Below are 13,724 nucleotides of genomic sequence, written 5' to 3'. Positions count from 1 at the left end.
AGGGACAGACAGAATTGTTACTCAGGGACAGACAGAATTGTTACTGAGTGCCAGAGAATTGTTACTCAGGGACAGACAGAATTGTTACTGAGTGCCAGAGAATTGTTACTCTCACAGACACAAAATTGTTACTTGCACAGACACAGAATTGTTACTTGCACAGACACACAATTGTTACTCAGGGCCACAGAATTCATACTCAGGGACAGACAGAATTGTTACTGAGTGCCAGAGAATTGTTACTCAGGGACACCTAATCGTTGAATTAAATAGTATGTCAGACAACATGCAGAGGAGTGGCAGAGGAGGCAATGTTTTAGGAGCGAGCAGACGTGGCAGCAGAGGAAGGGGTCGAGGCAGCAGTATTCGCAGCCAGAGGCCAGTGCTCCCGGTGTCATCCAGCGGTCGTGTCTCCACCGACAACCCTGCCGTCATTGATTGGTTGGCTCGGTCGTCTTCCTCTTCCCAGGTCACCTCTGACACCTACAGCCAACGGTCGGTGGGTACGTCAGACACAACCGTTAGTTGGCATGGCCCGGGACCAAGCCCACTGAAATCACGTGTCCTCTACCTGCCCCTGTCCTTTGCTGTTCCCTCACCAAGCGAAGTATCGCATGCTGTGGGCTCAGCCCCACTGTACAGTGAGGAAGAGCTAACAGAGGGCGGTCAGGAACGGGGGGAGACATCGGCCTTTTCAGCAGCCAAGCGAACAAGTACTGGCGAGGAGAGTGGCTCGGTAGCCGGTCTAGAGACAGGTCTGTCTCCTGACCCAGACGCAGCCGAGGGGGCTAGTAGTGAGGCGGAGACCCTACTTGATGATGAGGAGGTTGATCGCACTTGGCAGCCTCGTCGTCATCAGGCAATTTCTTCCGCATCATCAGGAGAAGAGGGTGGCAGCTTGGCAGCGAGCAAAACAGTCGGTGGGTTGCCCAGGAGACAGCAGCAGGGTCGCATCAGTGTCAGTGGAGCCAAACGTCCACGGAGTAGAGCACCAGCTCCACTGCAGCCTACCACCACGGCCAGTAGTGGTGCCGGTGCGCACGGAGGAAGTAGCAGTCAGCCAGTGAAGAGTAGCGGGGGCAAAGTTTCCTACTCGGTGGTGTGGCAATTTTTCCTCAAGCCGCCCGAGGAAGTAAACGTAGCCGTATGTCGACTATGTGGCCAGAAATGCAAGCGTGGCCAGGGGGCCCATGTTGGGACTACAGCGTTGCGTCAGCATATGCAGCGTCACCATTCGGTGGCCTGGGAAAACCGTGATAAACATACGGCGGTTCTGCCTGCCCCAGCCCCCGCTCCATCACCCGCTCCGTTACTTGCTCCGTCACCCGACGTCGTCAATCGCCCTCTATCAGCCAGTCAAGGCTCCAACACCTCTGCTGAGGGGAGTTGTCGCTCATTGGCATCTTCCGCTCGTTCAGATGCTCCTTCTCCTGCTACTCCTCTTCTCGGATTCCGTCAACAGTCTTTCTTGGAATCCGTATCCAAGAGACAACAGTTTGCGAGCACGCACCCGACGGTGCAAAAGCTGAACGTCCTCCTGTCCAAGTTGCTGGTGCTGCAGTCCCTCCCTTTCCAACTGGTGGACTCAGCACCTTTCCGAGAAATGATGGCTTGTGCCGCGCCGCGGTGGAGAGTGCCAAGCCGTCATTTCTTTGCCCAAAAGGCAGTGCCAGCCCTGCATTCACATGTAGAAGAGATGGTGGGCCAGTCTTTGAGCATGTCGGTCTCTGCCAAAGTGCACGGCAGCGCCGACGTGTGGAGCTGTAACTACGGTCAGGGACAGTACATGTCATTTACGGCCCACTGGGTGAACGTGGTGCCGGCACAGCCGCACCAGCAACTTGGACAGGTCACGACGCTTTTGCCTCCACGTTTGCACGTCCTTGGTCCAGCAAGCATGTCCGCCTCTACCACCTCTTTTTCCGCCGTGTCCTCAGCCGCCACCCCCGTGCCAAGTCCCATTACCCGACCGGCATATCACATGTGCAGGGCGCAACGGTGTCACGCTGTGCTGCACCTGGTATGCCTTGGCGAACGTAGTCACACAGGGGAGGAACTGCTGAGTGTAATGAACAGAGAAATCGACAGATGGCTGTCTCCGCGCAAACTAAAAATCGGAACCATGTTGACTGACAACGGAAAGAACATGGTGTCTGCTCTGCGTCAAGGAAGGTTGTGCCATGCGCCATGCATGGCTCACGTGTTCAATCTGGTTGTCAAGCGGTTCCTAAAATCCACCATCCCACTGCAAGACATCCTTAAAATGTCACGTAAACTGTGCATGCATTTCAGCCATTCCTACACCGCAAAGAACACCCTCATTGAGCTGCAGCGGCAGAACGGAATTCCACAGCATCGCCTGATCTGCGACGTTGCAACAAGGTGGAATTCAACCCTACACATGTTAGACCGCCTTTACGAGCAGCGAAAGGCCATCACCGATTTCCTGATGTTACAAGCGGATAAAGGTACTCCCCTGTGTAACTTAGATGTCAGCCATTGGCAGCTCATGCGTGACACCTGCCGCTTGCTCAGGCCCTTTGAGGAGGCCACGCTATTCGTGAGTCGGCAGGACTATGGGATGAACGACGTCATTCCTCTGTTGCACGTCCTGGAACAAATGCTGTTAACAATGGCTGGTCAGGGTGCGGTAGACGTGGCGCACAGATCTCAACGCCACATGACCCCTGTGGGGGCAGGACAGGAAGAAGAGGAGGAGGTAGAGGAGGACATTTGTGCTCAGGAATTATTGAGTGAAATGGGTGGTTTTTCCACTCAGCGGACAGGAGTGGAGGAGCAGGAGCATCTGGTAGAGGAGGAGGAGGAGGAGACAGAGGACCCAGACGCACCGTGGCAGTATGCTGTGGAGATGGAGGCAGGGAGTCCCTCGCATTCCTTGGCACAAATGGCCCATAGCATGCTCGGTTGCTTGCGTAGCGACAGCCGAATAATAACCATCAGACAGAGGGATGACTTTTGGCTGTCCACCTTGTTGGACCCTCGCTACCGGTCCAAAATGGTGGCCTTTTTCACACCTGCTGAGAGGGAGGCCAAAATTACGTACTATAAAAACCACCTATGTAGTCAGTTGGTCTCTGCCTTTGTGCGCCAACGTCCATCCTCAGACACTGTGGGCCCTGTGCGCTCGCGTTCCGCTGGCATGGCAGCAGGGGAGGGGTGGGGTGGTAGGAGCAGTGGCAGCTCCACCAGCAGCGGCTGCCTCAGTCTGCAGTCGATGATGAGTAGCTTTCTTCACCAGCGCAGTGAGGAAACTACTAACCAGCCGCAGCAGCAGCAGCAGCATCAGGTGGACCTGGAGCAGGAGCTCAAACAACAGGCTTGGGCCTACTTGGACAGCACCCTGCCAACCGAGGTAGACAATCCCCTTGACTACTGGGCAACGAAACTTGACCTTTGGCCCCAACTAGCTGAATTTGCCCTTGAAAGGCTGTCATGCCCGGCCAGTAGCGTGGCATCGGAGCGCGTGTTTAGTGCGGCAGGAGGTATTGTAACTCCGCGGAGGACACGACTGTCCACCCAAAGTGTGGAGAGACTCACGTTTGTGAAAATGAATCAGGCGTGGATTAGTCTGGATTTCAAACCACCAGTTCCTGACACAACTGACTAAATCCGCCATGAATCATGCCTCAAACATGTGCCACTTTCAGGTCTCCTCACACTGCTGGTGTGTTGAATTTTTTGACATAGGGTGCTGGCAGATTACGGGCCTCCTATAGCTGCTGCCAGGCCCCTAATCTGCCATAGGCCCCTATATACCGCCTCCTCCTGCTGCTGCCAGGTCCAGAGTCTCTCATGGGTCCCTGTACGGCCTCCCATTGCTGCTGTCTCCATCGCCACACTCTGCTGCCATGTGCCACTTTCAGGTCTCTTCACACTGCTGGTGTGTTAAATTTTTTGACATAGGGTGCAGGCAGATTACGGGCCTCACATAGCTGCTGCCAGGCCCCTAATCTGCCATGGGCCCCTATATACCACCTCCTCCTGCTGCTGCCAGGTCCAGAGTCTCTCATGGGTCCCTGTACGGCCTCCCATTGCTGCTGTCTCCATCGCCACACTCTGCTGCCATGTGCCACTTTCAGGTCTCTTCACACTGCTGGTGTGTTAAATTTTTTGACATAGGGTGCTGCAAGATAACGGGCCTCACATAGCTGCTGCCAGGCCCCTAATCTGCCATGGGCCCCTATATACCGCCTCCTCATGCTGCTGCCAAGTCCAGAGTCTGTCATGGTCCCTGTACGGCCTCCCATTGCTGCTGTCTCCATCGCCACACTCTGCTGCCATGTGCCACTTTCAGGTCTCTTCACACTGCTGGTGTGTTAAATTTTTTGACATAGGGTGCTGCAAGATAACGGGCCTCACATAGCTGCTGCCAGGCCCCTAATCTGCCATGGGCCCCTATATACCGCCTCCTCATGCTGCTGCCAAGTCCAGAGTCTGTCATGGTCCCTGTACGGCCTCCCATTGCTGCTGTCTCCATCGCCACACTCTGCTGCCATGTGCCACTTTCAGGTCTCTTCACACTGCTGGTGTGTTAAATTTTTTGACATAGGGTGCTGCAAGATAACGGGCCTCACATAGCTGCTGCCAGGCCCCTAATCTGCCATGGGCCCCTATATACCGCCTCCTCATGCTGCTGCCAAGTCTAGAGTCTCTCATGGGTCCCTGTACGGCCTCCCATTGCTGCTGTCTCCATCGCCACACTCTGCTGCCATGTGCCACTTTCAGGTCTCTTCACACTGCTGGTGTGTTAAATTTTTTGACATAGGGTGCTGCAAGATAACGGGCCTCACATAGCTGCTGCCAGGCCCCTAATCTGCCATGGGCCCCTATATACCGCCTCCTCATGCTGCTGCCAAGTCTAGAGTCTCTCATGGGTCCCTGTACGGCCTCCCATTGCTGCTGTCTCCATCGCCACACTCTGCTGCCATGTGCCACTTTCAGGTCTCTTCACACTGCTGGTGTGTTAAATTTTTTGACATAGGGTGCAGGCAGATTACGGGCCTCACATAGCTGCTGCCAGGCCCCTAATCTGCCATGGGCCCCTATATACCGCCTCCTCATGCTGCTGCCAAGTCTAGAGTCTCTCATGGGTCCCTGTACGGCCTCCCATTGCTGCTGTCTCCATCGCCACACTCTGCTGCCATGTGCCACTTTCAGGTCTCTTCACACTGCTGGTGTGTTAAATTTTTTGACATAGGGTGCAGGCAGATTACGGGCCTCACATAGCTGCTGCCAGGCCCCTAATCTGCCATGGGCCCCTATATACCGCCTCCTCATGCTGCTGCCAAGTCCAGAGTCTGTCATGGTCCCTGTACGGCCTCCCATTGCTGCTGTCTCCATCGCCACACTCTGCTGCCATGTGCCACTTTCAGGTCTCTTCACACTGCTGGTGTGTTAAATTTTTTGACATAGGGTGCAGGCAGATTACGGGCCTCACATAGCTGCTGCCAGGCCCCTAATCTGCCATGGGCCCCTATATACCGCCTCCTCATGCTGCTGCCAAGTCTAGAGTCTCTCATGGGTCCCTGTACGGCCTCCCATTGCTGCTGTCTCCATCGCCACACTCTGCTGCCATGTGCCACTTTCAGGTCTCTTCACACTGCTGGTGTGTTAAATTTTTTGACATAGGGTGCAGGCAGATTACGGGCCTCACATAGCTGCTGCCAGGCCCCTAATCTGCCATGGGCCCCTATATACCGCCTCCTCATGCTGCTGCCAAGTCCAGAGTCTGTCATGGTCCCTGTACGGCCTCCCATTGCTGCTGTCTCCATCGCCACACTCTGCTGCCATGTGCCACTTTCAGGTCTCTTCACACTGCTGGTGTGTTAAATTTTTTGACATAGGGTGCAGGCAGATTACGGGCCTCACATAGCTGCTGCCAGGCCCCTAATCTGCCATGGGCCCCTATATACCGCCTCCTCATGCTGCTGCCAAGTCTAGAGTCTCTCATGGGTCCCTGTACGGCCTCCCATTGCTGCTGTCTCCATCGCCACACTCTGCTGCCATGTGCCACTTTCAGGTCTCTTCACACTGCTGGTGTGTTAAATTTTTTGACATAGGGTGCAGGCAGATTACGGGCCTCACATAGCTGCTGCCAGGCCCCTAATCTGCCATGGGCCCCTATATACCGCCTCCTCATGCTGCTGCCAAGTCCAGAGTCTGTCATGGTCCCTGTACGGCCTCCCATTGCTGCTGTCTCCATCGCCACACTCTGCTGCCATGTGCCACTTTCAGGTCTCTTCACACTGCTGGTGTGTTAAATTTTTTGACATAGGGTGCAGGCAGATTACGGGCCTCACATAGCTGCTGCCAGGCCCCTAATCTGCCATGGGCCCCTATATACCGCCTCCTCATGCTGCTGCCAAGTCTAGAGTCTCTCATGGGTCCCTGTACGGCCTCCCATTGCTGCTGTCTCCATCGCCACACTCTGCTGCCATGTGCCACTTTCAGGTCTCTTCACACTGCTGGTGTGTTAAATTTTTTGACATAGGGTGCTGCAAGATAACGGGCCTCACATAGCTGCTGCCAGGCCCCTAATCTGCCATGGGCCCCTATATACCGCCTCCTCATGCTGCTGCCAAGTCCAGAGTCTGTCATGGTCCCTGTACGGCCTCCCATTGCTGCTGTCTCCATCGCCACACTCTGCTGCCATGTGCCACTTTCAGGTCTCTTCACACTGCTGGTGTGTTAAATTTTTTGACATAGGGTGCTGCAAGATAACGGGCCTCACATAGCTGCTGCCAGGCCCCTAATCTGCCATGGGCCCCTATATACCGCCTCCTCATGCTGCTGCCAAGTCCAGAGTCTGTCATGGTCCCTGTACGGCCTCCCATTGCTGCTGTCTCCATCGCCACACTCTGCTGCCATGTGCCACTTTCAGGTCTCTTCACACTGCTGGTGTGTTAAATTTTTTGACATAGGGTGCTGCAAGATAACGGGCCTCACATAGCTGCTGCCAGGCCCCTAATCTGCCATGGGCCCCTATATACCGCCTCCTCATGCTGCTGCCAAGTCTAGAGTCTCTCATGGGTCCCTGTACGGCCTCCCATTGCTGCTGTCTCCATCGCCACACTCTGCTGCCATGTGCCACTTTCAGGTCTCTTCACACTGCTGGTGTGTTAAATTTTTTGACATAGGGTGCAGGCAGATTACGGGCCTCACATAGCTGCTGCCAGGCCCCTAATCTGCCATGGGCCCCTATATACCGCCTCCTCATGCTGCTGCCAAGTCCAGAGTCTGTCATGGTCCCTGTACGGCCTCCCATTGCTGCTGTCTCCATCGCCACACTCTGCTGCCATGTGCCACTTTCAGGTCTCTTCACACTGCTGGTGTGTTAAATTTTTTGACATAGGGTGCAGGCAGATTACGGGCCTCACATAGCTGCTGCCAGGCCCCTAATCTGCCATGGGCCCCTATATACCGCCTCCTCATGCTGCTGCCAAGTCTAGAGTCTCTCATGGGTCCCTGTACGGCCTCCCATTGCTGCTGTCTCCATCGCCACACTCTGCTGCCATGTGCCACTTTCAGGTCTCTTCACACTGCTGGTGTGTTAAATTTTTTGACATAGGGTGCAGGCAGATTACGGGCCTCACATAGCTGCTGCCAGGCCCCTAATCTGCCATGGGCCCCTATATACCGCCTCCTCATGCTGCTGCCAAGTCCAGAGTCTGTCATGGTCCCTGTACGGCCTCCCATTGCTGCTGTCTCCATCGCCACACTCTGCTGCCATGTGCCACTTTCAGGTCTCTTCACACTGCTGGTGTGTTAAATTTTTTGACATAGGGTGCTGCAAGATAACGGGCCTCACATAGCTGCTGCCAGGCCCCTAATCTGCCATGGGCCCCTATATACCGCCTCCTCATGCTGCTGCCAAGTCCAGAGTCTGTCATGGTCCCTGTACGGCCTCCCATTGCTGCTGTCTCCATCGCCACACTCTGCTGCCATGTGCCACTTTCAGGTCTCTTCACACTGCTGGTGTGTTAAATTTTTTGACATAGGGTGCTGCAAGATAACGGGCCTCACATAGCTGCTGCCAGGCCCCTAATCTGCCATGGGCCCCTATATACCGCCTCCTCATGCTGCTGCCAAGTCTAGAGTCTCTCATGGGTCCCTGTACGGCCTCCCATTGCTGCTGTCTCCATCGCCACACTCTGCTGCCATGTGCCACTTTCAGGTCTCTTCACACTGCTGGTGTGTTAAATTTTTTGACATAGGGTGCTGCAAGATAACGGGCCTCACATAGCTGCTGCCAGGCCCCTAATCTGCCATGGGCCCCTATATACCGCCTCCTCATGCTGCTGCCAAGTCTAGAGTCTCTCATGGGTCCCTGTACGGCCTCCCATTGCTGCTGTCTCCATCGCCACACTCTGCTGCCATGTGCCACTTTCAGGTCTCTTCACACTGCTGGTGTGTTAAATTTTTTGACATAGGGTGCAGGCAGATTACGGGCCTCACATAGCTGCTGCCAGGCCCCTAATCTGCCATGGGCCCCTATATACCGCCTCCTCATGCTGCTGCCAAGTCCAGAGTCTGTCATGGTCCCTGTACGGCCTCCCATTGCTGCTGTCTCCATCGCCACACTCTGCTGCCATGTGCCACTTTCAGGTCTCTTCACACTGCTGGTGTGTTAAATTTTTTGACATAGGGTGCAGGCAGATTACGGGCCTCACATAGCTGCTGCCAGGCCCCTAATCTGCCATGGGCCCCTATATACCGCCTCCTCATGCTGCTGCCAAGTCTAGAGTCTCTCATGGGTCCCTGTACGGCCTCCCATTGCTGCTGTCTCCATCGCCACACTCTGCTGCCATGTGCCACTTTCAGGTCTCTTCACACTGCTGGTGTGTTAAATTTTTTGACATAGGGTGCAGGCAGATTACGGGCCTCACATAGCTGCTGCCAGGCCCCTAATCTGCCATGGGCCCCTATATACCGCCTCCTCATGCTGCTGCCAAGTCCAGAGTCTGTCATGGTCCCTGTACGGCCTCCCATTGCTGCTGTCTCCATCGCCACACTCTGCTGCCATGTGCCACTTTCAGGTCTCTTCACACTGCTGGTGTGTTAAATTTTTTGACATAGGGTGCAGGCAGATTACGGGCCTCACATAGCTGCTGCCAGGCCCCTAATCTGCCATGGGCCCCTATATACCGCCTCCTCATGCTGCTGCCAAGTCTAGAGTCTCTCATGGGTCCCTGTACGGCCTCCCATTGCTGCTGTCTCCATCGCCACACTCTGCTGCCATGTGCCACTTTCAGGTCTCTTCACACTGCTGGTGTGTTAAATTTTTTGACATAGGGTGCTGCAAGATAACGGGCCTCACATAGCTGCTGCCAGGCCCCTAATCTGCCATGGGCCCCTATATACCGCCTCCTCATGCTGCTGCCAAGTCCAGAGTCTGTCATGGTCCCTGTACGGCCTCCCATTGCTGCTGTCTCCATCGCCACACTCTGCTGCCATGTGCCACTTTCAGGTCTCTTCACACTGCTGGTGTGTTAAATTTTTTGACATAGGGTGCTGCAAGATAACGGGCCTCACATAGCTGCTAATCTGCCATGGGCCCCTATATACCGCCTCCTCATGCTGCTGCCAAGTCTAGAGTCTCTCATGGGTCCCTGTACGGCCTCCCATTGCTGCTGTCTCCATCGCCACACTCTGCTGCCATGTGCCACTTTCAGGTCTCTTCACACTGCTGGTGTGTTAAATTTTTTGACATAGGGTGCTGCAAGATAACGGGCCTCACATAGCTGCTGCCAGGCCCCTAATCTGCCATGGGCCCCTATATACCGCCTCCTCATGCTGCTGCCAAGTCTAGAGTCTCTCATGGGTCCCTGTACGGCCTCCCATTGCTGCTGTCTCCATCGCCACACTCTGCTGCCATGTGCCACTTTCAGGTCTCTTCACACTGCTGGTGTGTTAAATTTTTTGACATAGGGTGCAGGCAGATTACGGGCCTCACATAGCTGCTGCCAGGCCCCTAATCTGCCATGGGCCCCTATATACCGCCTCCTCATGCTGCTGCCAAGTCCAGAGTCTGTCATGGTCCCTGTACGGCCTCCCATTGCTGCTGTCTCCATCGCCACACTCTGCTGCCATGTGCCACTTTCAGGTCTCTTCACACTGCTGGTGTGTTAAATTTTTTGACATAGGGTGCAGGCAGATTACGGGCCTCACATAGCTGCTGCCAGGCCCCTAATCTGCCATGGGCCCCTATATACCGCCTCCTCATGCTGCTGCCAAGTCTAGAGTCTCTCATGGGTCCCTGTACGGCCTCCCATTGCTGCTGTCTCCATCGCCACACTCTGCTGCCATGTGCCACTTTCAGGTCTCTTCACACTGCTGGTGTGTTAAATTTTTTGACATAGGGTGCAGGCAGATTACGGGCCTCACATAGCTGCTGCCAGGCCCCTAATCTGCCATGGGCCCCTATATACCGCCTCCTCATGCTGCTGCCAAGTCCAGAGTCTGTCATGGTCCCTGTACGGCCTCCCATTGCTGCTGTCTCCATCGCCACACTCTGCTGCCATGTGCCACTTTCAGGTCTCTTCACACTGCTGGTGTGTTAAATTTTTTGACATAGGGTGCAGGCAGATTACGGGCCTCACATAGCTGCTGCCAGGCCCCTAATCTGCCATGGGCCCCTATATACCGCCTCCTCATGCTGCTGCCAAGTCCAGAGTCTGTCATGGGTCCCTGTACGGCCTCCCATTGCTGCTGTCTCCATCGCCACACTCTGCTGCCATGTGCCACTTTCAGGTCTCTTCACACTGCTGGTGTGTTAAATTTTTTGACATAGGGTGCTGCAAGATAACGGGCCTCACATAGCTGCTGCCAGGCCCCTAATCTGCCATGGGCCCCTATATACCGCCTCCTCATGCTGCTGCCAAGTCCAGAGTCTGTCATGGTCCCTGTACGGCCTCCCATTGCTGCTGTCTCCATCGCCACACTCTGCTGCCATGTGCCACTTTCAGGTCTCTTCACACTGCTGGTGTGTTAAATTTTTTGACATAGGGTGCAGGCAGATTACGGGCCTCACATAGCTGCTGCCAGGCCCCTAATCTGCCATGGGCCCCTATATACCGCCTCCTCATGCTGCTGCCAAGTCTAGAGTCTCTCATGGGTCCCTGTACGGCCTCCCATTGCTGCTGTCTCCATCGCCACACTCTGCTGCCATGTGCCACTTTCAGGTCTCTTCACACTGCTGGTGTGTTAAATTTTTTGACATAGGGTGCAGGCAGATTACGGGCCTCACATAGCTGCTGCCAGGCCCCTAATCTGCCATGGGCCCCTATATACCGCCTCCTCATGCTGCTGCCAAGTCCAGAGTCTGTCATGGTCCCTGTACGGCCTCCCATTGCTGCTGTCTCCATCGCCACACTCTGCTGCCATGTGCCACTTTCAGGTCTCTTCACACTGCTGGTGTGTTAAATTTTTTGACATAGGGTGCAGGCAGATTACGGGCCTCACATAGCTGCTGCCAGGCCCCTAATCTGCCATGGGCCCCTATATACCGCCTCCTCATGCTGCTGCCAAGTCCAGAGTCTGTCATGGTCCCTGTACGGCCTCCCATTGCTGCTGTCTCCATCGCCACACTCTGCTGCCATGTGCCACTTTCAGGTCTCTTCACACTGCTGGTGTGTTAAATTTTTTGACATAGGGTGCTGCAAGATAACGGGCCTCACATAGCTGCTGCCAGGCCCCTAATCTGCCATGGGCCCCTATATACCGCCTCCTCATGCTGCTGCCAAGTCCAGAGTCTGTCATGGTCCCTGTACGGCCTCCCATTGCTGCTGTCTCCATCGCCACACTCTGCTGCCATGTGCCACTTTCAGGTCTCTTCACACTGCTGGTGTGTTAAATTTTTTGACATAGGGTGCTGCAAGATAACGGGCCTCACATAGCTGCTGCCAGGCCCCTAATCTGCCATGGGCCCCTATATACCGCCTCCTCATGCTGCTGCCAAGTCCAGAGTCTGTCATGGTCCCTGTACGGCCTCCCATTGCTGCTGTCTCCATCGCCACACTCTGCTGCCATGTGCCACTTTCAGGTCTCTTCACACTGCTGGTGTGTTAAATTTTTTGACATAGGGTGCAGGCAGATTACGGGCCTCACATAGCTGCTGCCAGGCCCCTAATCTGCCATGGGCCCCTATATACCGCCTCCTCATGCTGCTGCCAAGTCCAGAGTCTGTCATGGTCCCTGTACGGCCTCCCATTGCTGCTGTCTCCATCGCCACACTCTGCTGCCATGTGCCACTTTCAGGTCTCTTCACACTGCTGGTGTGTTAAATTTTTTTGACATAGGGTGCAGGCAGATTACGGGCCTCACATAGCTGCTGCCAGGCCCCTAATCTGCCATGGGCCCCTATATACCACCTCCTCCTGCTGCTGCCAGGTCCAGAGTCTCTCATGGGTCCCTGTACGGCCTCCCATTGCTGCTGTCTCCATCGCCACACTCTGCTGCCATGTGCCACTTTCAGGTCTCTTCACACTGCTGGTGTGTTAAATTTTTTGACATAGGGTGCTGCAAGATAACGGGCCTCACATAGCTGCTGCCAGGCCCCTAATCTGCCATGGGCCCCTATATACCGCCTCCTCATGCTGCTGCCAAGTCCAGAGTCTCTCATGGGTCCCTGTACGGCCTCCCATTGCTGCTGTCTCCATCGCCACACTCTGCTGCCATGTGCCACTTTCAGGTCTCTTCACACTGCTGGTGTGTTAAATTTTTTGACATAGGGTGCTGCAAGATAACGGGCCTCACATAGCTGCTGCCAGGCCCCCTAATCAGCCATGGGCCCCTATACCGCCTCCTCCTGCTGCTGCCAGGTCCAGAGTCTCTCATGCCATGTGCCACTTTCAGGTCTCTTCACACTGCTGGTGTGTTTAATTTTTTGACATAGGGTGCAGGCAGATTACGGGCCTCACATAGCTGCTGCCAGGCCCCTAATCTGCCATGGGCCCCTATATACCGCCTCCTCATGCTGCTGCCAAGTCTAGAGTCTCTCATGGGTCCCTGTACGGCCTCCCATTGCTGCTGTCTCCATCGCCACACTCTGCTGCCATGTGCCACTTTCAGGTCTCTTCACACTGCTGGTGTGTTAAATTTTTTGACATAGGGTGCTGGCAGATTACGGGCCTCCTATAGCTGCTGCCAGGCCCCTAATCTGCCATGGGCCCCTATATACCGCCTCCTCATGCTGCTGCCAAGTTCAGAGTCTGTCATGGGTCCCTGTACGGCCTCCCATTGCTGCTGTCTCCATCGCCACACTCTGCCATGTGCCACTTTCAGGTCTCCTCACACTGCTGGTGTGTTGAATTTTTTGACATAGGGTGCTGGCAGATTACGGGCCTCCTATAGCTGCTGCCAGGCCCCTAATCTGCCATAAGCCCCTATATACCGCCTCCTCATGCTGCTGCCAAGTCCAGAGTCTGTCATGGGTCCCTGTACGGCCTCCCATTGCTGCTGTCTCCATCGCCACACTCTGCCATGTGCCACTTTCAGGTCTCCTCACACACTGCTGGTGTGTTGAATTTTTTGACATAGGGTGCTGGCAGATTACGGGCCTCCTATAGCTGCTGCCAGGCCCCTAATCTGCCGTAGGCCCCTATATACCGCCTCCTCATGCTGCTGCCAGGTCCAGAGTCTCTCATGGGTCCCTGTACGGCCTCCCATTGCTGCTGTCTCCATCGCCACACTCTGCCATGTGCCAC

This window comes from Staurois parvus, unplaced genomic scaffold, assembly GCF_062004578.1.
Source record: "Staurois parvus isolate SC_StPar_1 unplaced genomic scaffold, SC_StPar_1.0 ptg000634l, whole genome shotgun sequence".
Taxonomy (NCBI): Eukaryota; Metazoa; Chordata; class Amphibia; order Anura; family Ranidae; genus Staurois; species Staurois parvus.
This window is presented reverse-complemented; position numbering follows the sequence as displayed.